This window comes from Podarcis vaucheri (assembly GCF_965113315.1).
Source record: "Podarcis vaucheri genome assembly, chromosome: 16".
NCBI classification, from domain to species: domain Eukaryota; kingdom Metazoa; phylum Chordata; class Lepidosauria; order Squamata; family Lacertidae; genus Podarcis; species Podarcis vaucheri.
The window spans coordinates 553,927-580,654 of record NC_138754.1 but is presented as its reverse complement, the minus strand read 5'-3'; the positions used below and the strand labels follow the sequence as shown (position 1 = coordinate 580,654).

General features: G+C 50.9%; 1 protein-coding gene across 1 annotated transcript in view; it reads left to right on the top strand.

Annotated features, from left to right (window-relative positions):
* Positions 1 to 3,034: 3,034 nt before the first annotated feature.
* The window catches only part of KCNJ10 (potassium inwardly rectifying channel subfamily J member 10), a 34,516-nt gene continuing 10,822 nt past the window's right edge, over positions 3,035 to 26,728 (top strand). Inside the window, exon 1 of the mRNA XM_082202415.1 lies at positions 3,035 to 3,691. The gene's annotated coding sequence lies outside the window, so the exon portion shown is untranslated. The remainder of the gene's footprint in view (positions 3,692 to 26,728) is intronic.

Below are 26,728 nucleotides of genomic sequence, written 5' to 3'. Positions count from 1 at the left end.
GTTGTGCCATTTTAGTCCTGCTGCCCACAAGACCCAGAAAGCTGTCTGTGGACAAATGCCGGCTCCCTCAGCCTGAAAGCAAGATGATCGGCACAACCCCATAGTCGCCTTTGACTGGACTCAACCGTCCAGAGATCCTTTCCCTTTCCCTTCTGCCTCTGAATCCCAGATGCTGAAGACCCAGTATAGTATAGGCAAGAACTTGGCAGTGCATCTGGGATCCGGAGCTATTCTGTCTTTGAACATGGAAAATCCATTCTGAGCAATTTCAGCATCAGGACTCAAGAAGAGCCCTGGAGCAACTGAATCAGGACCATATAATCCAGCATCCTTAAGGCCAAATGTCCTTAAGAACCTAGGAATTCAGATAGACTGCCTCTGAAACTTGAGGTTCCTCCCGAGGCTTAGTGTGGTCAGAATGGAGTCTATGCTTCCAGAGTTTAACACTAAATACATTACTTCTCACATGTTTGCAAGCTAGAGAGTTCTAGAGAGACATCTACTTTTGCTTCATTGACTATGCAAAAGCCTTTGACTGTGTCGAACACAGCAAACTATGGCAAGTTCTTAAAGAAATGGGAGTGCCTGATCACCTCATCTGTCTCCTGAGAAATCTCTATGTGGGACAAGAAGCTACAGTTAGAACTGGATATGGAACAACTGATTGGTTCAAAATTGGGAAAGGAGTACGGCAAGGCTGTATATTGTCTCCCTGCTTATTTAACTTATATGCAGAATTCATCATGCGAAAGGCTGGGCTGGATGAATCCCAAGACGGAATTAAGATTGCCAGAAGAAATATCAACAACATCAGATATGCAGATGACACAACCTTGATGGCAGAAAGTAAGGTGGAATTAAAGAACCTTTTAATGAGGGTGAAAGAGGAGAGTGAAAAATATGGTCTGAAGCTCAACATCAAAAAATGAAGATCATGGCCACTGGTCCCATCACCTCCTGGCAAATAGAAGGGGAAGAAATGGAGGCAGTGAGAGATTTTACTTTCTTGGGCTCCATGATCACTGCAGATGGTGACAGCAGCCATGAAATTAAAAGACGCCTGCTTCCTGGGGGAAAAGCAATGACAAACCTAGACAGCATCTTAAAAAGTAGAGACATCACTTTGCCAACAAAGGTCCGTATAAAATAAAAAAAATCCTCCCAGTAGCACCTTAAAGGCCAACTAAGTTAGTTCTTGGTATGAGCTTTCGTGTGCATGCACACGAAAGCTCATACCAAGAACTAACTTAGTTGGTCTTTAAGGTGCTACTGGAAGGATTTTTTTTATTTTGACTATGGCAGACCAACACGGCTACCTATCTGTAAAAGGTCCGTATAGTTAAAGTTATGGTTTTCCCAGTGGTGATGTATGGAAGTGAGAGCTGGACCATAAAGAAGGCTGATCGCCGAAGAATGGATGCTTTTGAATTCTGGTGCTGGAGGAGACTCTTGAGAGTCCCATGGACTGCAAGAAGATCCAACCTCTCCATTCTGAAGGAAACCAGCCCTGAGTGCTCCCTGGAAGGACAGATCCTGAAGCTGAGGCTCCAAGACTTTGGCCACCTCATGAGAAGAGAAGACTCCCTGGAAAAGGAGAAAGATGGAGGGCCCAAGGAGAAGGGGGCAACAGAGGACGAGATGGTGGGACAGTGTTCTCGAAGCTACCAGCATGAGGGAGGCAGTGGAAGACAGGAATGCCTGGCGTGCTCTGCTCCAGGGGGTCACAAAGAGGCGGACACAACTAAACGACTAAACAACAACACATTACTTCTGGTTAATGAGCCACCAGAGCCGCTAGAGGGCCGTGAAAATTTGTGTCCTGGGTGTTTTAGACTCATCTACCCATGTACTATCTGAAACCAAAGGGGCCGGATGTGAAATATATTGGCATTACAGCGGTACCTCGGGTTAAGAACTTAATTTGTTCCGGAGGTCCATTCTTAACCTGAAACTGTTCTTAACCTGAAGCACCACTTTAGCTAATGGGGCCTCCCTCTGCTGCCGTGTGATTTCTGTTCTCATCCTGAAGCAAAGTTCTTAACCTGAGGTACTATTTCTGGGTCAGCGGAATCTGTAACCTGAAGCATCTGTAATCCGAGGTACCACTGTATTTTCAGCTCTCCTGCCCCACTATATTTATTTTGTTTCATAAAATCTATGCACTGCTTAATTGTACCTTACGTTCCTAGTCTGGGGCCCTTCCTCGTCCACAAGAGGCCTGGAGGGCAGCAACCTGAGAAGAGGCCTTTTCTGCAGTGACTCCCCACTTGTGGCATGTTCTCCCCAGGGACACTCGCTTGGTACCTTCACTGCAGATCTTTAAGTGCTGGGCAAAGACATTTCTCTTCTCCCAGGCCTTTTAAACTGTGGGTGGGGGGTTATTGTTTTAGTTTGTTATTATGTTATGTGGTTTTGTAGTTTTATATCATAAAACACCCTGTGATCCTCGGATGAAGCGCAGTGTAGAACTTTTTAATAAGGATAATAAACCCTAAACCCCTCCAAGTGGATCGCTAAGAGCTTAAAACAATAAAATCACCAGTAAAAGCAGCTCTTTTAAAACATTCGAAAGACAAAAACCAGCAATAAACGAAGAACAGATGGCACCTACATCAACAGCCTCACCTAAACAGCGATGTTTCTTGACAGGTACCAAAAAGCATTCAGTAAAGGCGCCTCCTGCCTGGTGTCCATAGGCGGGGAGTTCCAAAGGGTCGGTTCCGCCGCACTAAAAGATTGCTTTCCTCCTTTGCTACGCAACTGGTGCCTGTGAAGTCTTTTGCGGGGAGATGGGAGGAGGCCGGGTGCCGTGGGAACCTCACGCAGGTCCCAAGAGGATGGGAAGGACTAATCTGTTCACAGCTCGCGCAGGTGTCGTCCTCCGTTGCCGCCACCTCTGGCGCTGCGCCTCCACGGACAGGGGCTCCCTCTGCAACAGTATTCATGTGCCTTTTAAATCCAGCTGTAATTAAATACGCCTCTCCCTCCCCCCTTTCATTCTGCCTTCTCCTCTCCCTTGTCCCGTGACCTTTTAACACAGAGGGTTTGGGGCAGGGAGGCAACCCTATCCCCAGCGAGCGATTTGATTTCCATCTCATTAACTCGCCTCTCAAACTTTAACCCTCCGGCTCTGCCTGTTGGTGCCCACTCCCCTCCCACCTTTCACTGCCAGATTTCTCTCTCCCCCCTTTTCTTCTACACTCCGCACAGCTCCACCTCCTGCCATTGTCCCTTGCCACTGCCCTCCTGCGATAGGCCTGCCGAAGACGTCAATCACCTCCCTCTTCCGCCCCCTGCTTTAAAAAAACAAAACAAAATAAATCCTTTCATTCAATTGAACTTGAGCAAAGTTTTGTAAGGGAGAAAAAGAAAGAGAGAGGGGGGAAAGAGGCACAAAATCCATGGGGCAGACTCAGCCTTTCAGAGCAGCTCTTATCTGATGGTGGGTCCTGAATTTAAAAGCCATTGCGAGAAGCCTCCGAGCCCCTGTGTTGGCAGCTGTGGTTGAATCCTGCCTCTTGGAGCCCCAGGTTTGGGAAGTGTGTGCAAGAGAGAGTTCACACACACACACACAGGGGCAGCGGGACGAGAAGGAGCAACCTCGATTTAGCTCAGATTCCCTTCGGCAAAAAGTCCGGTTGAACCCTGACCCTTGGCCAGTTTTGCTCTTCGGACCTTTGCTGGACTCAAGGTAAGACTCCGTGAAACGGTGGAAGCCACAACAGGATGGTGAGGAGGGCGATTGGACTTTGAGCAGGTGGACAGTGGGTCTTCCTGAGATGTTCCACAGGTAGCGAGTTTCCGTCTCGGGAGTTCTACCTACCTGCACTCCTCTTTGGCCAGTTGCGAAGGAGAGACCCCTCTGGGCGAGCAAAATGTCTGGGTGGATTCGGGGGCTTCACTAACTTCCTGTTGCAACTCGGGGGGGGGGAGAAAATATTTTTTGGCATGCCTTTCAGTGAGAAACTCTCTAACGTGCACTTGATCCAACACACGAAACCCGCCCTTTGGGATTTGCGCTCCTCTGAATTTTGCAATCACTTCTCCAGCCAAAGAAGTTGGAAACAGTGCACTTCAGAATGCAAAACTGCATTGTATTTGGGGAACGCTTGCAGAAAATATGAACTTTAGTCAAAACGGCGTGCAAAAAAGTTTTTTTATTTGGAGCAATTTGCACTCGGGCACTAACCCATTTTCGTGTTTGAAAAACAAATTGCTGCAGGAATATTGAGATGTAAATTTAAATTTTGAGGAAATGAGGACCAAAAGTGACAGGTTTGTGCACCCTGAATTGCCACCCCAGCTGCTTGATAGAGATTGCAGGGCAGAATATTAAACATCCCACCTCCAAAACCGGATACATCCTGACAGCGGGGAAACAAGGGAAATCTTGTAGCAAATGATCTGTCTCTCCCGTCTTGAGCTCTTCTTGGCAAGTTCAGTGGCCCACCTTAATCCCCGCCAGCCATGTTTATTCCTTGGCTGGCCCCATCGCCTCCTGGAGGGATGAAGTCCCCCGTCTCACTCCGTCCCTCTGGCTTTATCCCTGGGCGTCCCCTGACTTGGTTCAGGGTGCTCAGCTGGGCGCTCAGAACGAGAGCGGACGGACGCATGCCTGTGTGGGCTGCTGCATGTGGGAAACACACAGAGCTTTCTCTCACAGAGCTTTGCCAGCCTGGCATTCCATGTTCCCGGGAGTTTGTTCTGCCTCCTCTGCCCTGCCAGCTTCTTCTCCTTCTTCGTGAAATTGTAGAGTTGCAAGGGACCCCCGAGGGACATCTAGTCCAACCCCCTGCAGTGCAGTAGTCACAACTAAATAACCCCTGACAGGCGGCCATGCAGCCTCCCTTTAAAAACCTGCCAGCAAAAAGTGAGTGCTAGTGTCTCATCTGAATCGCCTTTCGTAGAAGCAGAGTTAGGAGGGGTCCTGGCCGGGTCATTTTGCCCAAGCCCCTGACAGACCCTCATGCAGCCTTGGCTTAAGAACCTCCAACTTCCTGAGGCAGCCTTCTCCACCGCTGAAAAGCTCTTCGCTGGAATCCTTCACCAGCAGGAAAGGAAGACAGTTATCCGAACAACAGGTGCCTTGACTGGGGGTCCATCACCGGCAGCCTGAACCTTTTTGGAACTGAACTCCTGAGGCCTGGGGCTGTAACGACCCCTTTTGCAGCCATGCCTCAAAAGCTCATTACAAGCTGGTTCGGCGAGGAAGCCTTACGCAGTGGGAGAGCAGCTGCTTTGCCTGCAGAAGGCTACCCCCAGGTTGGTCTGGGAATGTCTCCCACCTGGAACCCGGGAGTGCCATTGCCTGTCAGTGCAGACACCTATGAGCGAGAGGAACCCGTTGGTCTGCCTCGGCGAAGGCAGCTTCCTGCGTTCCTATTTCAACCCTTGGTTCAGAACCATGAGGACTGGAATCTTGGCTTATTTTACAGGCAAGGTCCGCAGCTCAGTGGCAGAACAGCTGCCTTGCATACAGAAGGTCCCAGCTATGGGTGGGGAAGACTTCCTTCCTGAAACTGAGGGCAGCTGCCCTGGGTCAGAGCAGTGGCAAGTTTTAAGCTGAATGACCCCCCCCCTTTTCAGTTGCTTCAAACTTCTTCCTAGCCAGTGCGAAGGTTGCCCCTTTAATCTCTCGGTCTCTGATAAGCTTCAGAGCAGGTATGTTAGGGGAGAATTTCTGGGCGGAATTTCTCTTCAAAAGCCTCAAGTCAGCCCACATTTTCAAATGCATAGCTCAACTTTCTAAGTGTGTATCGCCCCAGGGCTTTCCGCCTCGTGCAAAACACCTCACTACTTTGAAACATTTATTTATTCATCCATGTCATGGAATTTACACACTCTTAAATTGCAAACAAACAAACAAAACTCAAAGCAGTTTACCAAAGAGAAAACAGTAGAATCAAGAAAAATCCGCAACCCTCCTTTAAAACATAGGAAAGTTAACATACAGAAACAGATTAAAATTACTTCGATTTTCTAAGCTTGTCTAAACAGGGTTTTGTTTTTAGCAGGCACCAGAAAGAGTACAGAAAAGCTGCCTGCTTGATCTCAATAGGCAGGGAGTTCCATCTGTGAATCAGTTGTGAAGCACTTGCAAGATATCCTTCCTGATATCACACTTGTTTTTCTCCCAGGAGCTTGGCGTAAATGGTTCTCTCCCTCATCATTTAATCCTGCACAACAGCCCTGAGAGGCAGGTTAGGCTTAGAGAGGGAATGACTCTGGTTCATGGCCAGAATGGGCATTTGAGCCCTGCTCTCTCCTGGGTCCCAGTAGGACACTCTCAGCACTTTCCTTCCTTTCTTCATTACAGGGGATTGCACCAGGTGACCCTTTGAATCCCTTCCATCGCTACGATTCTGGGATTCTGACCATCTGATAGCTGAACTCTGCCCTGACAAGGATCCTAGGATCTGCCAGCCAGATTTGTATTTCAAATTAGTTCTGCTCATCCATCAATCCCTTAGAGCTATTTATTGAAATGATGCACTTTATTATTATCGCAGATCCCTCTCCTCCCTCAATTTATCCAATCCTCTTTTAAAGCCATCCAAGGTGTTGGCCATCACAGATTCCTGCACAAAGAACTTCCTTCCTCCCTCCTAATGAAAAATTCAGTGTCCATTCAGAGTCCCTCTGCTCTGCAAATTCTGCAGGAATTTGCAGGAAACTTGGTGGTCATGATGAATTAGTTTTTATCCATAGAACCTGAAGGTGACTTGTGCATTTTAAACACCTCTAGCAAGACGTTCATCAAGGAGACACTTCCTTAAAGATCTTGGGCGAGAGGGAAGGAAATAGGAAATAAAATGGGCAAGCCCTATGCCCATCAGGCCCAGACGATGGAGACCCCGTCTGATTCATTTCTTTCCCCCTGCTCACCCCAATCACCTTGGGGAGGTCAGAGTGGGTGCAGAGGAAGGAAGCTGCCCTCCCAAACCTTTCAGAATTCCAGAGGACCTTTTCCCCTCTTGCACCTTTTCAAGAGCCACCTGCCAAAAATTCCATTATTTCGTGTAACAAAGAGAGGCCGGGCTCTTTCTGTGCATCTGGGTGCCCAGCCTCTCTCTCTCTCTCTCTCTCTCTCTCTCTCTCTCTCTCTGTCTGTCTCCCCTCCAATTTTTTTTACCTCCTTCCCAAATCCCTTTCACACTCTTCTTTTCTGCATGGCTCACCTCTCTGTGACACAGAGCGCAGCCTCTTTGGAAGCAGAGAGAGAAAGATGGAGAGGGGGAGATAGAGGCAGCGAGGCTCCCCTCCACGCATACTAATGAACTCCTGATTGTCAAAGCGCTTTTTGTGTCCCTCCAAGCTCCATTCAGGCCCTTCCTCGGCATACAATGCAGCCACTGTCTGGCCTCTTCCCCCCTGCAAAACAGACAAATGCTTTCACCTCCGTGCTTTCTATCCCCTTCTTTTCACCCTCGCTGCCTCCTCCTCCTCTACTCTGGAGCCCGGACAGGTCCCTGCTCCTCAAGGCAAGGAGGCTGAGGTTTCCAGGGCCTGCAGAGATCTGGCGGGGAGCTGTCCAGTCTTTTGCATTTGCCACCCCCAGTTCCTGCTCCCGTTCCGCTCCTCTGTGTAGCCAAAGCTCTTCGGGGACACCTGGCACTGCCGTCATCGCAACCCTGGGAGGAGAAGGCCTTGGATGAGGCAGAGAGAGGAGCTCCTCTCAAGCCAATGTTGCCATGAGGCTCCAGAATCTGGCTGTTGGGGAAGAGGCTTTCATAGAACTGTAGAGTTCGAAGGGACCCTGAGGGTCATCCAGTCCAACCCCCTGCAAAACAGGAGTCACAGCTAAAGACTGCCTGATGGACTATCCAACCTCTGCTTTGAAACCTCCAAAGGAGGAGAGCCCACCACTGTCAAACAGCTCTTGGCCTAAGAAAGTTCTTCCTAATGTTCAGTCGTCCTTCCCTTTCTTGCAATTTGAATCACTTTGTTGGGGTCCTGCCCTTGACAAGCTTGCCCCCCCTTCATGTGACAGCCCCTCGGGTACCTGACGATGGCCATCACGTCAGCTCTCCATCTTCTCTTCTCCAGGTGAAGCATCTCCAGCTCCCTCAACCGATCCTCATGAGCTTTGATGGTCAGACCCACAACCTCCCTTGGTCGCCCTCCTCTGCCCACCTCCCAGCCTTCCTCATTTACAACCCCCAGTCTCTGCTCTTGCTCCCTGGTTTATCCAAAGCTACGGGGAAATCTGGCCTTGCCAAAATCACAACGACCGGGAGGATAAAGCCTGGAATGAGGGAAAGAGGGAGAGCAAGGCTAGTCCCAAGCTGGTGTTGCCACGAGGCTCAAGGATCTGGGTGTTGGGGAAGAGGCTTTGGCAGGGAGAAGAGAGAGAGGAAGCAGGTGGCTTTGTGGGTCCTGGAAGATGCCAGCTGGCACTCGCTCCCTGCTCCTGTGGTTCTCGCCTGCTTGCTCTGTTCCAGCCACTGGTTTGTTGGCAAGTTCCCACCAGGACACATCCTGCCACCTCAGTGGGGAGCAAGCGGTGGTGCTGGAGCAAGTTCCCCTTTCTCTGCTGCCACCTGCAGAATTGCCAGGCCTGAAAGCAGCATGGGAACAGTTTGGAAAGGGACATGATGTTGTCGGCTTGGAGGCAGGCAGCACTTGGCTTCCTCGCGACAGGTTGCAAAGCTGGATTTTGGGGAGAAGGAACTGGGTGGGCTCTCAAACGCAATCGAGGTGGCTTGGAACTGGGCGTTTAGGAATAAAAGAGGAGCGCTGCTCCATCAGGCCACAGGGACCCATCCAGCCCAGCCCCCTGGCCTGCTCTCCCAGTGGGGAACCAGCAGCCCCAGTAAGAAACCCGCAAGCAAGATCTGAACTCAAGCCCACTCTCCCCTCCCCGTTTCAAGAATTTGGGATTCAAAAGCGCTGCTGCCTCCAACAGTGGAGACGCAAGCACAGGCAGCGATAGCCCTCTCCTCCTAAATCAGTGAGCTCCGTAGTTTACAAGACGTGAAGAAGGACTTTCTTGTCTGTCCTGAATCTTCTGACACAAGCAGACGCTGACACACGCCTGAGCTCCTGGAGATCAGGGATTCCAGGTCACTGATGGCAGAATTGTAGGCTTGGAAGAGTCACCCAAAGAGTTGTCCAGTCAAACCCCCTGTGATGCAGGAATCGCAGCCAAACGAAGCTGAAGGTGCCTTGGAAGGAATGGCACTGGAATAAATAAACTCCTAGAGACCCCAGCTTGCTATGCGCTGCGAAAGCGCACAAGGCAACCAGGACGGAAGGCAGTCAGCGTTGACCTTGACGTGGGCTTGGAATACGAGCAATTCCAGCGAAAGGCCTACACCTCTCCGTCCCCCTGCGCTGTGAGAGTGCCGGTCTTGTACACCCTCAGTTCCTAGACATGGCCTCCGTGGCCCCAGCCTGTTCCCTCCACGCCCAAACACAGGTTTTAACAAGCTGGCTCTTGTTCCAGCACCTCGGTGGTGCCCTGGAGGAAGAAACAGATTTGCAGCAGCAACCCTCTTTCTCAAGCGACCTGAGGTTACAGTTTAACCAGAGTTTGCTGGCGGCTAGGAAAGGCTCTGTGATGTTTGGGTGGCGCTGCTGCCGTCCCTGCTGTTTCAGCAGAGGAGCGGGGAGGAATCTCTGAAAATGTTCCACGGAGAGCTTTGGAGGAAAATGGGGCAGTGCCCCACCAGTCTCAGCCTGCCCCCGAGCAGTCCTCCCTCTACATACCTGCCTACCGTCCTATTTGCAACCAGTCCAGGGGCTCATAGAATCGTAGAGCTGGAAGGGACCCCCAGAGGACATCCAGCCCACCCCCTACAATCACAGCTAAAGAATCCCAGGCAGGTGGTCCCCCAACCTCTGCTTAAAAGCCTCCGGTGAGTTTTGCTATGCAGTTAGGCTCCCCGGATCCCTCAAGAGCCTTATCACAGAGGGTGAAATTCTGAAAGGCAAATAGCCACATGGGGAATGTTTCATTTCCACTTAGAATATTGTAGCGGGACCTTGCAACTCAAGACTGTGAGGTGGAGGGCGGGACACAAGAACCTCATTAGCCCACTTGGACTACTGCAATGCACTCTCCGTGGGGCTACCTTTGAAGGTGACTCGGAAACTGCAACTAATCCAGAATGCGGCAGCCAGACTGGTGACTGGGAGCGGCCGCCAAGACCACATAACACTGGTCCTGAAAGACCTACATTGGCTCCCAGTACGTTTCCGAGCACAATTCAAAGTGCTGGTGCTGACCTTTAAAGCCCTAAACGGCTTCGGCCCAGTATACCTGAAGGAGCATCTCCACCCCCATCATTCTGCCCGGACACTGAGGTCCAGCTCTGAGGGCCTTCTGGCGGTTCCCTCCCTTCAAGAAGTCAAGTTACAGGGAACCAGGCAGAGGGCCTTCTCGGTGGTGGCACCTGCCCTGTGGAACTCTCTCCCACCAGATGTCAAAGAGAACAACAACTACCTGACATTCAGAAGACATCAGAAGGCAGCCCTGTTTAGAGAAGCTTTTAATGTTTAATAGGCTATTGTATTTTAGTATTCTGTTGGAAGCCGCCCAGAGTGGCTGGAGAAACCCAGCCAGATGGGCGGGGTATAAATAATAAATTATTATTATTATTATTAATTATCAGAAGGGCCTCCTGGGTGCGGCCCAGAGAGCCCGGATCTAAGCCAGACTCCTGTTCTCTCGGTGTCAAAGGAGGACCATGGGGGCACAGCCCAGCCCTGGTGGCTAGCAGCCTTCAAGAGCCTCCCCCTCCACGAATTCATCCAATCCTCTTTTTAAGCCTTGCAAATCGTTGGCCATCCCTGCAGCAGGGAGTTCCACAGTTCCATCTCTGCCCTGTGTGGAAAGGGGCTTTCTTTGATCTGTCCTGAATTGTCTCCCAAGTCCCAGTGGAAGGTAGAGCCTTGCATGGATTTTGGAGAAGGAAACATCTTTCCCCAGAGATGCAATTTAATTTTTTGTAGGGGGAGAGATATTTGGAGAAAGACCCAGGCTGGTCCCCTTCTCCTTCTCAGAGAGCAGGATGCATAAAACTGTTACACACTGTGCATTTGGAGTCTCCTGTGCTCCGCTCTCTGCCCTAATTAATGCCGGCGAAACCACATGCGGTTAATGTTTAATGCCTGTGAGAAGTTAATGGCTCTCCGCGGAGGGGACCGTCTGCTTCTGCACTCCTTTAGCGTTTCAGGAGTGGGTCGGCAAGGGAGGGGGCTGGCCAGAGGCAGGAGACAGACTCATAGAACTGCAGAGTCGGAAGGGACCCCAAGGGCCATCTAGACCAACCCCCTGCAATGCAGAAACCACAGCGGAAAAACTTCTGGCCAGGTGGCCACCCAACCTCTCCTTAAAGACCTCCAACCAAGGAGAGCCCAACACCTTCTGAGGTCACAGAATCAGAGTAGGAAGGGGCCTCCAAGGGCCATCTAGCCCACCCCCAGCCATTCAGGAACTGTAGTTCAAGGATCCTTGAGCAGGAGGCATCCAAACTCCGTTCAAAGTCCTCCAACAGAGGCGAAGGGGCCGCCTTCCTGAGTGGGGAGTGTGGGGAAACTTGCCTACTGTACACGGACATCAGTTGCCCTGCCCACTCTGCCTCTGGCCCCGCCCAGCACTGGCATGTGGCCCCTGGGTCATCTCCCGGGCAGAAATGTGGCCCTCGTGTCAGGAGAGGCCCCCAGCCAAATAATGCATGGGGAAAATGGATAGAGAGAAGTTTTCTTTCCCTCTCTCATAAGACTAGAATGCACAGGCGCCCAGTGAAGCTGAAGGCTGGAAGATCTGGGACAGGGAAAAGGAAGGACTTACAGTGCAGCAGCAGAGTTAGTCCATGGAACTCCCTGCCACTGGAGGCAGCGACAACCACTAACCTGGACAGCTTTAAAAGAGGGCTTGACAAATTTGTGGAGAAGAGAGCCGCCAGCCATGACAGCTGTGCTCTGTCTCCAGAGTCCTAGACAGTGATGCCTCTGAACGCCAGGAAGGGAGGGGGCTCTGTACTCAGACCCTGCTTGTGGGTTTCTCTTTGGGGGGGGGCATCTGGCTGGAGAACTGGATGCTAAATAATAATAATAATAATAATAATAATAATAATAATAACAATAATTATTTATTATTTATTATTTATTATTTATTATTTATTATTTATTATTTATTATTTATTATTTATTATTTATTATTTATTATTTATTATTTATTATTTATTATTTCCCCAGCCACTCTGGGCAGCTTCCACCAGAATATTAAAACACAATAGTCTATTAAACATTAAAGGCTTCCCGAAACAGGGCTGCCTTCAGATGTCTTCTAAAAGTCTGGCAGTTGTTGTTCTCTTTGACATCTGGTGGGAGGGCGTTCCACAGGGAGGGTGCCACTACTGAGAAGGCCCTCTGCCTGGTTCTGTGTAACTTGGCTTCTCGCAGCGAGGGAACTGCCAGAAGGCCCTCGGATCTGGACCTCAGTGTCCGGGCAGAACGATGCGGGTGGAGATGCTCCTTCAGGTACACTGGACTGAGGCCGTTTAGGGCTTTAAAGACTAGGTGGGTCAATGGCTATTCTGATGTCCTTGTGGAACCTCCAGGTCCAGAGGCAGTCTATCTGGATTCCTAAGTTCTACGGGGAGTTTTCGCCGCTGTGAGAACAGGACCAGATAGGACCCCTTTGGACTCTTCTGCTGTTTTTCAATGCTACTTCAGTGGCCGTTTACAATGCGGTCAGCCAGGCTGCTTCTGTTTTCTGAAAGGTGTAATCGCCCATCTCCGAGAAACAAGCCTCCGTTTCTTCCCAGAGCTGATAAAACTCTCCTGGGGGAGAGGCCGTGTTTCGTGGGAATCTGCCCTGAGCCGACCCCACCTCTCCCGCCGCCTGGCCAGCTTATCAGGAAGCCGAAGAAGAAGTGACCTGATTGTAGGACCCAAGTTTAGCTGCAAAGGAATAAGAGATGAAAAGGGAGAGCCTGGGGTAGTCTTTTCATCCAGCTGCGAGTGGAGGCGGCGAACAAGGGCCAGTGGGAATTAAAACTGGGCCCTTTCCAATTAGTATAATGCCAGAGGTTTTGAGCAAGGAGGGAAAATGGGACAATGAGAGAAGTGGGTCAGGATAAGGACCAGTTTCCTTCCGGTCGGAAGGCTCCAGCAACTGGGATTCAGTAGCCCTGCAGGGGAGCAAAGCCATTCTGGCTATTAGCCACCAGAGCCCCCTCATCCTTCCTGAATTTGCCTAATCCTTTTAAGGCCACCTGAGCTAGCTCTGGTTTTCCCAGTAGTGATGTATGGAAGTGAGAGCTGGACCATCAAGAAGGCTGATCGCCGAAGAATTGATGCTTTTGAATTCTGGTGCTGGAGGAGACTCTGGAGAGTCCCATGGACTGCAAGAAGATCCAACCTCTCCATTCGGAAGGAAATCAGCCCTGAGTGCTCACTGGAAGGACAGATCCTGAAGCTGAGGCTCCAAGACTTTGGCCACCTCATGAGAAGAGAAGACTCCCTGGAAAAGACCCTGATGTTGGGAAAGATGGAGGGCGCAAGGAGAAGGGGACGACAGAGGACGAGATGGTGGGACAGTGTTCTCGAAGTGACCAGCATGAGGGAGGCAGTGGAAGACAGGAGGGCCTGGCGTGCTCTGGTCCAGGGGGTCACGAAGAGGCGGACACGACTAAATGACTAAACAACAACGAGCTGCTGGGCCCCCCTGACTCATGTGGAAAGGAGTTCCACTGTCTAACTATGAGCTGAGTGAAGAAGGAATTGCTTTGATCTGTCCTGCTAGAGATGCAGAAAATGACACACACACACACCCCAATTTGGGCACGTGGCTACGGGACCGCCTCTCCTGGTACGTCCCACGGAGAAACTTATGGTCTTCAAACAAAAACACCTTGGAGGTCCTGAGCCACAGAGAGGTTAGGCTGGCCTCAACCAGAGCCAGGGCTTTTTCGGGTGTGGCCCCGATCTGGTAGAACGCTCTGTCCCAAGAGACTAGGGCCCTGCGGGACTTGACATCCTTCCGCAGAGCCTGCAAGACGGAGCTTTTCCACCAGGCCTTTGGTCAGGGTGCAGTCTGACTCCCTCCTTCGGTAATCCTCATAGAACTCTAGCCCAATGGTTGCCATCAATTTGATTCAAACTGATTTTATAATGAATTGATTTTAGAATGCTGTATTATTTTAATAAATAATAAATTATTATTATTATTATTATTATTATTATTATTATTGTTATTATTATTTGGCTACCGTCTCCTCCCGCATCGCAGCCGTGTTCTGCAGGGACCCCAAGGGAAGGAGAATGCCGCCCCCCATGTCCGACAACCCAGCTTCCCTTTCCCCCTCCTCCCCCTCCAGCCAGAAATCTTCTCCTCCTCCATCCTTGTGTCTTCAGGTGAGAAAACTGATCCCCCTTCCCACAAAGCAGCCTTTGTCCCGTCCCTCTGGGGATTAGCACAGCCAGCCTTCCTCCAGCCTTGGCCTCCGCTCCGCTGCCCAGGTATCAAAATCTGCATCTGGGTTATTTTTAAAAAGCACTTTGCCGCTGCTTTGGAGTGTGCAGGCAGCCCCTGCGGAGCGGTCCCTCTGAGGTGGGGCGCTGCAGGGCTCTGCCGGCAGGGGGAGGAAGGAGACTGGTTTTTGTTGGGCTGGGAATCCCAGAATTTTAGAACTGTAGGGGACCCCCAAAGGTCATCTAGCACAACCCCCCCCCCACACACAACACTGGAAGGAGGCGCGCAGAGGCTGGCGCCCAGCTGGAGCTCAGGTTTGGGGCTGCATCCTTTACGATGGGCCCTGGGCTGGAATGCAGGCGTCTGGGGTGCAGCCGTGTTGCCTAGCGGGTAGAGCATCTGTTTTGCACAGAGGAGGACCCAGGTTCAATCCTGGGGAAGCCCTCTGCCTGAAACCATTGAGAGGCGCTGCCAGTCAGTGTGTCTATTTAAACTGGTGCTTTACTCCGAACCCTGAGGACTGGAACCTTGCTTTTTCCGTAGCTCCTTAGGAAAGCCCCTGCTTTGCAGGAAGACGGTCCCAGGGGGAATTTTTTGAAAAGCCAGAGGTGGTGACAGGGCCAGATTTGCAGATAAGCTATAACTTATCTTGGAGGCCCCCCAAAAATTAAACCCCTGGATGTACATTTACAAAATATGATAAAAAACAAATAAAATAAAACCTACACACAGCAACAGGATTTTGTGTTGTGTAGGCTCATATGATGTAAGTAATGGGCCCCCAATCATTTTAAGTTAGAGCTTAATAATTAGTATCATTAGTATTAATATTAATTATTAATATACGGTACTTCTTAATTGTATTTTGCTATTAATATACTTCTCCTTAACTGTATTTCAGTTCAACAATTCCTTTGATAAAATACACATTTTGTTATGTGCAAATGGCTTTAGATACCCATTAGGTCCATCAATTACCATGTTCAGCATGAATATGCGACAATTTGTTGTTGACAAAGGACAGCTGGACGTATAAAGGGCCCCATTACCTTCAGGAGCTGAGGCCCTCATCAAACCTGAATCCAGCCCTGGGTGGTGATGTGGTGGGAATCCTGTTTCCATTCTGCAAAGAGGACTTGGGGCGCCCAGGGCTTCCAAATCCAGGAGTCGGGGTCCACCGGAGACCTTTGGAGGGCCGCCTGAGATGTGCAAAAGAGGCAGCCTCTCTCTTCCAGCTGGTCAGGAGGGAGTGTGGCCGGCCCACCCAGGAGGGAAGATGAGGAAACTGCCTCAGGGGGCAGGATCCACAGGGGCAGCAGACCCAGCCTCCGAGGAACGCATCACCTGCTGTCGCCGCTGCTGGTGGTCTCCTTGGAGGCCGGACCTGCCTCTTCCTTAGCAGCCCCCACCCCTTGCCTCCTTCACAGCGGCCTCTAAGCCAGTGTTTCTGCACCTGTGGGTCCCCAGATGTTGTTGGACTACAACTCCCATCATCCCTAGCCAGCGTGACCAGTGGTCAGGGATGATGGGAGTTGTAGTCCAACATCTGGAGACCCACAGGTGGAGAACCGCTGCTCTAGGCAAAGAGGAGGAGCCGGTGGTCTCTCCAGCCCAGGGAGGAAATGGCAGGAGGTGCCCTCTGGGGTCTCCCGGGGTCTCCACTCGCCAGAGGAAGAGGCAATGTTTTGTGGTTCCCCTCAGTGTCTTGGGGGGCCCCAGATGCTGGAGCTGAGAACAGCATTTGCAAATGTGTCGCTTGACCATAGCGGTCAAGGTTTCCCATTTTTTAAGGGAAATTCCCTTATTCTGAATAGGATTCCTCGCAAGAAAAGGGGAAAGTTGACAGCTATGCCCTTGACCCGCTGGGGGTCCGTTTCTCCCCGAAACCGGCGCTCTCTCCTCTTTGCAAAGGTGGCGGCTCCTTGAGTTGCCCGATGGCCACATTCTTAGGGGCTCCTTCCAAACCTGTGATCCCTGCATTGCAGTGGGTTGGGCTAGATGACCACTGGGTGTCCTTCCAGCTCTACAAGCCTATGAGTTTCATCCTGGATTGTGGAGCCCTGAATCTTCTTCCCAAAGGGGAAGGGTGCGCTACCCTTAAAACTGCTTTGAAAAGAAAATCCAATTTTGTATCTGCAAGTGCTGGCTCTGCTTACCTCTTGGCTGACAGCTTCCTGTCCATCACTTGTACTGTCAAAATTCAACAATGAAAATTAAAATAAAATCCCAGTTTTGTACCAGAATGCTGTGTATTCACAGCTTGTTGAAGCTGCCTGTTCCTTCGAAGCTTTGTGCTTTCTCTGCACAACCCACCCTCCGTATACTCCATTGCGAAGCCCATGTCCCCAGCACCGAGATTCTTTCTGCATGTAGGTTTTGGCTGCTGCAACCCTGAACCACTCCAATTAAGACTGATTCAATCAGGACACACCCAAAGTCCACTCCTTTGTAGCTCACAACCTCCAAACCAGAAGTGACAAAGAAGAGTCAATTGGTCAATTTCGCTTTCGCTCAGTTTTGCATGTTTCCAGTCCGAAATTCACATTTCCAAATCAGTTCCCAATTTTTTTAAAAAAGGTCCTTGTGAAAATGAATCAGGATTTTAGTGCTAAATTCTCCAAATCAACACATATTTTGTATGCAATATAAAGACACATTTTTTGCAAGGTGGTTTTCCATGATAGGCAATGCACGTTTGTATGCTGTCCTCACTCATATACACACAGTTTGCACATTTCCAGAGAGGTTTAAGGCTCTGTCCCTTTTCCCAAGGAGCTCTGGGGTCTCCGAACAACTCTCAGCACCCTTAACAAGCTACAATTCCCAGGATGCTTCGCGGGAAGCTATGACTGCCTAAAGTGGTGTGATAAAGCTTTCAAGGGATGGTGTAAATGTGGCCACAAATCGTTCCTCTTAATCAGTCACTCTGCAATGCCTACCCAACGTTAACACACTATTGCCATCTGAAGGGTCTTCCCTGTACTATAGCGAAACATCACCAGGATAAAATAAACAAACTCTACACAGGAACATCACAAGAGGCTGCTGGGTCAGCTGCAAAAGGGGCCCGATCCAGTCCAGCCTCCTGTTCTCACCGGGGCTGACCAGATGCCTTTTTTGGAAAGCCCACAATCAGGATTTGAACACAAGAGCAACTCTCCCCTCCTGCCGTTTCCAGCAACGGGGAAATGGCTAGGAGCCACCAAGAGGCCTCTCCTCCTCCATGAATTTGTCCAATACTCTTAAAAGCCATCCAAATTGGTGGCTCTTCCTGCAGAAAGGAGTTCCCACAATGCTGTGTGAACCCACAGGATCATAAAACTGTAGAGTTGGAAGTTCTTTTTTATAGTACATCTGCCATGTGAAAAATCACATTATTCATAGCTGTCAAGCGTTCCTTATTTGGCGGGACAGTCCCTTATTCCAGCGAAATGTCCCGCTGCTGTCCCTTGTTGATGATGTCCCTTAAATAGGCTACTGAAGGTAATGGGGCCCTTTCTATGTCCAGCTGTGCTTTGTCAATAACAAATTGTTGCTTTTTTGTGTTGAATATATGCTATATGGTAATTTATGGACCTAATAGGTATCTAAAGCCATTTGCAGGCAACAAAATATGTATTTTATCAAAGTAATTGTTGATCCTTTATTTTGGCTGCTGATCCCTTATTTTCAAATCTGTAAGTTGACAGGTATGACATTATTTCAGTAGGAAGTTATGACAGGGCTATATTTCTAGAAAAGGAGGGGCAGAGCTCACCCCGAACTTCTCCCTTGCTCTCTTCGAATGGCCATGGCACCCACCTGAGAGACGTCGCAGGGGAAGGCCCTGGATACACACCAATCAGAAAACAAGCATGACATCTGACCCAATATCTGTTAAGGCCCAAAGCAGTATTGAAAGTGGGATCGTGGGCAACTTCCCTGATCCCAACATGAGCACAAAGAATTATGAAGGACCAATAAAAGAGACACGTGGAGGGGTCCCTCCAGGGCAAGGTACTTTGTGCATGTTCAGAGGTACTTTTGTCCGTTATTTTCAACCCATCAGTTGATTACAGTCAACATACCAAAAATTAAAAAGTTATTATAACTGGAAGGTGGCAGCGTTTGGGACTGCAGGACTCACTCCTGCAGGGCTTCCCATAATAGGCATCTGGTTGGGCGCTATGAGGAAAGGACGCTGCTCTCTATGGACCACTGGCCTGATCTAGAAGGCTTTTCTGAGGGGCCTGTGGAACCTCCAGGTCCAGAGGCAGTCTATCGAGGTCCGTGGGGGCCTTTGGCCACAGTGATGACAGGGCGGTGGACTTCATGGGCTATTGACCTGATTCAGCAGGCTCATGTCCTGAGGGATAGCTCAGGCCAGGGCCGTCTTAAGCATATGTGGAGCCGGGGTGCAAATAATTATAATAATTTATTATTTATACCCCGCCCATCTGGCTGGGCTTCCCCAGCTACTCTGGGTGGCTTCCCAAAAAACACTGTTACGGCTAAAATCTGGGTGCGGGGTTACTCTGCCACCCAGCTCATCGGACTAAGTCCGTGGGTCCCTGCGGAAGAAAATGAGCTCAGCCGGACACAGGAGCAAACTGCAGAAGGTCCAAGTTTATTGCGCAACAGGTTCAAGGCGAGATTGAACCCCGAGAAAGGGGTGACATGAACTTTTGAAATTTCCCTCCATATCCCAGAATACAGTGCAAAATACATCCCAGTTACATCATGAATACATTAAGAAGAGGTTGGGTTACACAGATTAACATATGGAGGAGGGAGGGGTGAATATGCAGAGAGCCAGATGGAGGAGGGAGGGGGAATATGCAGAGCTGGAGATATGCGCAGATAAGCACATCCTGATTCACCCCTCCCTCCTCCATATGTTAATCTGTGTAACCCAACCTCTTCTTAATGTATTCATGATGTAACTGGGATGTATTTTGCACTGTATTCTGGGATATGGAGGGAAATTTCAAAAGTTCATGTCACCCCTTTCTCGGGGTTCAATCTCGCCTTGAACCTGTTGCGCAATAAACTTGGACCTTCTGCAGTTTGCTCCTGTGTCCGGCTGAGCTCATTTTCTTCCGCAGGGACCCACGGACTTAGTCCGATGAGCTGGGTGGCAGAGTAACCCCGCACCCAGATTTTAGCCGTAACAGTTGGCACCCAACGTGGGGCTTGCGGTTCTCCCGAGCTGCTGACTGGGGGCCCCGAAATCTTCAGCCGGCTCCAGGCCATTTTGCCTGGGAAGATCCTTTTGGACCCCCAGCCATCTTCTGGGTGGTAATCGAAAGCCCTAGGAGTTCAGCCGGGGAGCAAAAGAGGGATCCAGCCGGCTTATTCATCGATCCCGGGATCATCATAGAAGACGCGTGAGTATAAGGAAAAAGGAAAATCCAGTGCACTGGTGGGAAGGGGGTGGAAGTCTCCTGGCAACTGAATTCTCTGCCCTCCTCTCTATCGCTCCTTCTTGCCTTTCTCTTGGTCCGGTTAGTGAGAGAGACCGTGGACCGCTGCTCAACCCGAAAGGGGGGTTCTGAGCTCTATCCCTTTTCCTTAAAATCTCCAGCCAGCCGCACCAATTGGGAGCCCGAAAGTAAGACGGAGAGACCCGACTTGAAAGATAGCCGACTCTCTGCAACGGGCATCCCAGTTGAAAGCAAGGGGTTGGAGCTCTCTTTCCGAACTTCCCGAGCGTCCTTGCTAGGGGGCAGGAAGTGGTCTTGCTTTCTATCCCAATCCCAGCCGCACCGGTCGAGCTACATACCACGTGTACTGTAAGCTCGCTTCCGAAAGCAAGGGGGATTTTCGACCCGAAATTCTATCCAGGGACCACCCGATCTGGCACCGCATGGCGCGGGCGTCCAGTAGGGCCCCTTTTCCTGAGATGTGACGATAGGTAGGAGGTTGCCAGGAGGGATAGCCCATGAGGAATTGGGCAGGACCGGCAGAGTGGAAAGAGACCCCAGGTTATAGGAAATAAGGAAATAAGGAAATAAGGAAATAGGAAAGGGAACGCAAGGAACCGGATAGCTAGAGCTCTCTAAAACCCACTAAGGAAGTTGCCAGGCAACTAGAAGCCCCTTCTCCTCTTTACTATACGTCCCTGTACTAAGCATACCAAACCCCTAGACATACCAATCCTAATCAGCCCCTCATACCAATCCTAATCAGCCCCTCTCTTTCCCCCTTCTCTATCCCAGACACCCCCCCAAAAAAAAGGAAAAAGCAAAAAAAAAGCAACAACAGCAACGCATGCATCTATAAAGGGGTACCCAGTCAACCAAGCGTTGTGAGCCCTACCAGTTTGATTAACTGGTGGTGTGTTTGAAGAGGCAAGGAGGTTCATAAAACCATGTGGGACCTTCCTACTAATTTCACTTAATGAAACCAAAGGTAGTGGCCCAACTCCTTGCAATAACCAACTAAAGGATGAGAATATATATGTTTACATGTTTACATGTTGTCTGTTATGTGTGTTGTCTGTTAATACATATATGAGAATATGTATGTTTACATGTTGTCTGTTATGTGTGTTGTCTGTTCCTTCTGTCTCTGGCAGACTGCCTTTCTTAAGTGTGCATAGTTTAAACTGCAAGCTTGCTTCAAAATTTAAATCTAAGGAAGTCATGCTGGATCTTAGCAGTCTTAAATAAGAGAAGATCCCCCCTTCCGTAACAACACTAAAATACATTAACCTATTAAACATTAAAAGCTTCCCTTAAAAAACAGGGCCACCTTCAGATGTCTTCTAAAAGTCTGGTAGTTGTTTTTCTCTTTGACCTCTGGTGGGAGGGCGTTCCACAGGGCAGGTGCCACCACCGAGAAGGCCCTCTGCCTGGTTCCCTGTAGCTTTGCTTCTCGTAGGGAGGGAAGCGCCAGAAGGCCCTTGGAGCTGGACCTCAGTGTCCGGGCAGAGTGAAGGGGATGGAGACGCTCCTTTAGGTACACTGGGCAAGGCCGTTTAGGGCTTTAAAGGTCAGCACCAGCACTTTGAATTGTGCTCGGAAACGTACTGGGAGCCAGTGTAGGTCTTTCAGGACTGGTGTTATGTGGTCTCGGCAGCTGCTCCCAGTCCCCAGTCTAGCTGCCGCATTCTGGATTAATTGCAGTTTCCGGGTCACCTTCAAAGGTAGCCCCACATAGAGCGCATTGCAGGGGTCCAAGCGGGAGATAACTAGACCCCCCCCCCGGTTGCCCAGTCCCAGGCACAAAGGAGGGCAGAGCTGGCCGGCCGCCTCAGCATCTCACTGGCTCAGTCGCTCCTGAACCCGTGGCACACAGCCGCCCGCAGCAGAAGAGCCCACCGTGGCGCTTTGACCGACTGGCGGACTTTTCCCGGGACTCAACTCTCAGGCCCTGGACTCTTGGCCTGGCGCCCCTGAGAGCCTGGCGCTCGGGTGCCCCACACCCCTAGCGCCTATGGCTAAGACGGCCCTGGCTCAGTCAGTCGAGCATGAGACTCTGAATCTCAGAGTCGTGGGTTTGAGCCCCACGTTGGGTGAAAAATGCTTGCATTGTAGAGGGCTGGACTAGAAGACCTCTGTGTTCCCTTCCCACTCTACAATTCCATGATTCTCTGACTCTTAAAGCATCCCTGGGCTAAATCCTCTTCCAGGACTGAGTCCCAGCTCAAATTAAGACTTGCCACCTCACCCCACCCTGAGCCCAGAGCACTTTTCCATCCATGGAGGAAAAGCTACCATGCCAGGGTCTCATAAATACAATGGGGTACTTCCATTTTCAGAATTCCCTCTCCTGGCCCCAAAGGGAGGCAGGTGCCAAATGCACACTTTCCCCTCCTCTCCTTTTTGGAACTCTTAAAAATCTCCTCCATAAAAAAGCATTTGCTTGGAGACGGTCCCAGGCACGAGGCTACACGGAACGCGATCTCCTGCCCGCCTGCTGCCAAGGCAGATGGTCAACTCAGGTTTCGGATAAGCGATGGACGAGGAGGTGGCTGGGGGGGGTGAGGAGTCCCATGGCCAGAAGGCTGGCATCGCCCCCTCAACCCCCCTCCTGAGAAAGGGCTCAAAGTCTCAGCCTTTTGGAGGCAAACTGAAAGTTAGATAAAAGACAAACCAGTTTGGGAGCAGCGGCAGCTGTGCTAGTGAGGCCGGAGGGGAGGGTTCGAGTCAGGGATGTAGACAGTCCTGAGTGAGAAAGACCAGTGGCCTAACTGGGAAAGCCAGCCCTTCCTTCGTGATCAGGAGGACTAGAAACTTGCCTCCGTTGAAGGGCTCAGTGGGAGAGCGCCGACTTTGCAAGCAGAAGGTCTCAATACCCAACATCTAAGAGTGGTTGTTGTTGAATTGTTTAGTGGTGTCCGCCTCTTTGTGACCCCCTGGACCAGAGCACGCCAGGCCCTCCTGTCTTCCACTGCCTCCCTCATGCTGGCAGCTTTGAGAACACTGTCCCACCACCTCGTCCTCCGTCGTCCCCTTCTCCTTGTGCCCTCCATCTTTCCCAACATCAGGGTCATTTCCAGGGAGTCTTCTCTTCTCCTGAGGTGGCCAAAGTCTTGGAGCCTCAGCTTCAGGATCTGTCCTTCCAGTGAGCACTCAGGGCTGAATTCCTTCAGAATGGAGAGGTTGGATCTTCTTGCAGTCCATGGGACTCTCCAGAGTCTCCTCCAGCACCAGTAATAATAATAATAATCATCATCATCCTCCACCCGTCTGGCCGGCTTCCAACACATATCAAAACCTATTCCCAGGTAGAGCTGGGAATATCCCGTTTCTGAAACCCTGGAGAGCTACTGCCAGTCAGTGCATGCTAGATGGGTTCCTGGTCAGCCTGAAGCCACTTCCTTTGCCCCTCTTTCGCTCCTCTGACCCATGATCTCCCTCTCCTCTCAGCCCTTATTTACTCTCCTGGCTCTTTCACAGCGAATGGGCTCCCTGGGAAGACTCTCCTTCCTGGGAGATTTTTAAGCAGCGGTTGGGTGACCATCTTCCTGCATTGGGTGGGGCTGGACTGGATGACCCTCGGGGTCCCTTCCAGCTCTACAATTCTGGGAGCTGATGGCCTTGACCTCCTTCCAGTCCTACTTTGGACTTTGGTGTGCTGAGCCCAGGGGTAACCCGAGAAACACAGTCCAGGTCTGGTCCAGAATCTGAAGGTTCTGCTGGGAGTCCGTCCGACAGGGCCAAGGCAGGATGCGAGGCAGGGAACCAGGCAAGGTCAGGTACAGGATCTCAGGCAGGATCTGGTTTACAGCAATGTTGCTCCCGCAACCTGGGGCGGGGTCCGACAGCCTTCTATCTCTGTCAGGGTAACCACCGGTCCTGATCCCCCGGTGACTCACTTCCCTGTTTCTCCCAAAGGCAAGCACTCCTCCTGCAAGAACTCAGGTCTCTCCTTCTCTCAGACCTCAGTCTCTGCCGCTCGGGAGACGTTGGTGGGTTACTAGACCCAGAGGCCGCCTCAGCCTCCCCTGACCCAACCGGTAGTGGAGCAGCTGTAAGGGATGGCCCAGCTGGAGGCAAGGAGGGAATCCCTGCATCTGGAGCCAGGGCAGGATCCGGCCCCTGACTCGGCCCAGCTGGTGCTTGTGGCAAGGGAACCTGTGCAGACTGGGACTCTTCAGGATCAGGCCCCAGACTTGGTTCAGATGATGCCTGAGGCACAGAATCCGGTGCAGACTGAGACTCCTCTGGTTCCGAGTCCGAGTCCCAGGCCATCACATTTGGGGAGGTAGGGAGAGGAGGATGACCTCAACACCTTTCCAGCCAAGGTGAAGACATCTCATTGGAGGATTTCCAGAGCTGACGGCGAAGGACTTTGGCGCTGGTGTCCTGAATTCCCCCTCGGGGTTCTTGCCTGCCAGTTCAATGCCCTTCTTGGAAGGTGGGAGCCGGAGGGCCAGCCTTGAAAGGAAACAGGCTCCCCCCCCCAAGGGACACTTTCAGCCCTCCGCCATTTTGGATGACTCAACCCAAGGCCTCAGAAGACCCCACGGCCGTCGCCAAGGGGGACAATGGAAGCCGGCGCTCGGAAACTCGCCCCACACCTCTGTTTGGGCTCTGAGGACTGTGACCATCGCAGCTTCCCCTTCATCCCCGACAAAAGGGAGATTTATCCTTGGGGCACCCCCTGGGGAGCTTGGCAGCGTCGCCAACCCAGCCAAGAGGAAACCTTTCGTGCCAGGGAACCTGGAACATCGAGGCGAGGCTCTTTTTTACAGAGGGAGGAGGGCAGGCTCCTCGGGACGAGGGGGCAGGGGATTTTTTTTATTGGTAGGGGGTGAAGGAGCAGCAATGCAACCCCCCCCCCAACCTTTTTCTCCCCAGAGAAAGTGCCACGCAGAGGTCTGGCCACTGGGGAGCAGCCATCGAAGCGCTTGGTTTCCATGGGATGTTTCCAAACAGTTGAGATGCCAAGATGAAAAGGGCCTTTCTTGTTTTCCGAGGTGCAAAGGGGGGGGATGTTTTCTGTTTGCAGGGAATGAGGTTAAAGGGGAGGGGGGCAAGAGAGATGCTGGGGGGGTGAGCAGAGTGACTCAGTCGGAAACACACAAGGGTTTGTCTCTGCCGCTTTCATTTCCCCCTTTTATTTATGAAGCCGCATGCTAAACCCAAGAGGAGGAGGAGGCGAGGCAGCAATCACAGGATGCCCAGCGTCAGGGCCGGCACCACCAGCGGGACTCGGGGCCTGTGAGGTGGCAGAGCCAGGCTCGCCATGGCTTCTCCCTCGCCTCCTGACTCGCCTTTTGGCCAGCAGTCAAGGCTTGCTCCCTTCCTCCCTGAAGTGCGGAATGTGTCAGAGGCCGGAAGGAGTGACAGGAGGAAAGGAAGGAAACAGACAGAAAGGGAGAGGGAGATAAATATCTGTCTGTTCAGAATCTAGACTCATGGACTCAAAATCTGTAGAGTCGGAAGGGGCCCCCCAAAGGTCCTCTAGTCCAACCCCCTGCAGTGCAGAAATCTCAATTCCACTTTCATGGGGGGGGTCTTCTTTTTATTCTTTGTTTAACTGCATTATTATTAAAGGTAAAAGGACCCCTGACCATTAGGTCCAGTCGTGGCCGACTCTGGAGTTGCGGCGCTCATCTCGCTTTATTGGCCGAGGGAGCCGGCGTACAGCTTCCGGGTCATGTGGCCAGCAGGACTAAGCCGCTTCTGGCGAACCAGAGCAGCGCACGGAAACGCCGTTTACCTTTCCCGCTGGCGTGGTACCTATTTATCAACTTGCACTTTGCCATGCTTTCCAACTGCTAGGTTGGCAGGAGCAGGGACCGAGCAATGGGAGCTCACCCCGTCACGGGGATTCGAACCGCCAACCTTCTGATTGGCAAGTCCTAGGCTCTGTGGTTTAACCCACAGCACCACCCGCGTCCATTATTATTATTATTATTATTATTATTATTATTATGCATTTCTATCCCACCTTTGCCTCCCAGGAACTCAAGGGGGAAAACATGGTTTGCCGCATCTTCATTTAACCCCCACAACATCCCTGTGAGGCGGGTTAGACCGAGCGACTGGCCCAAGGTCTCCTGAATGCGCTTCATGGCTGAGCTGGGATTCAAACCCTAGTCTCCCAAGGTCCTATTCAGACACTCTAACCGTTAGGTAACACTGCCATCCCTCAGGAGGAGTCCAGGGTGGCAAGGCAAAGCAAAAGCATTCTCAGAGAAATCAAAACATTCCGGAAACAAAGGGAATGGCAGCATCTAATTTCACTGTCACGGTGGAAAACATTCTTCCATCTGATGAACGTGGGTTTGCCAGGAACATGCAAAGTGTCTTCTGGATCAGGCCAGAGCCCCTCTAGTCCCGCCTCCTCTTCTCACAGTGGCCAAAGACCCCTAAGAGCCTGGGAATCCAGATAGACTGCCTCTGGACCTGGAGGCTCCGAAAGGACAGCCTGGCTGCTGGGTCAGGCCAAAGTGAGCCCATCTAGTCCAGCCTCCTCACAGGGGCCATCAGCAATGTCTAGGCAACACCATGACCGTAGACATATGTAATAGACAACCTTTATAGAATTCCTTCAAACCATAACAAGTACAAAATGAAATCTTGAGTCTCAAAGTCTCTGAAAGTCTTTAAATGAAGAGAGGTGCTTCATTCGAAATAAGAAGGGGTATGTACTCTTTTTCATTACTATTTGTATTATAGTTTATAATTTTTGTATCGTGAGATGTGCCTGCAGGTCAACGTCTGTAAAAAAATTATTTTCAGTTTGTGAAGCAATTCTATGTCCTCCCACCAGGCTGATGAAGAATTCTATGAAACAGGAGTCCATATCCGGAATCTCTGCTCAGTGTTGGACATCGTATTTGCTGAATACACAAAGCTTCATAGCTTGTCT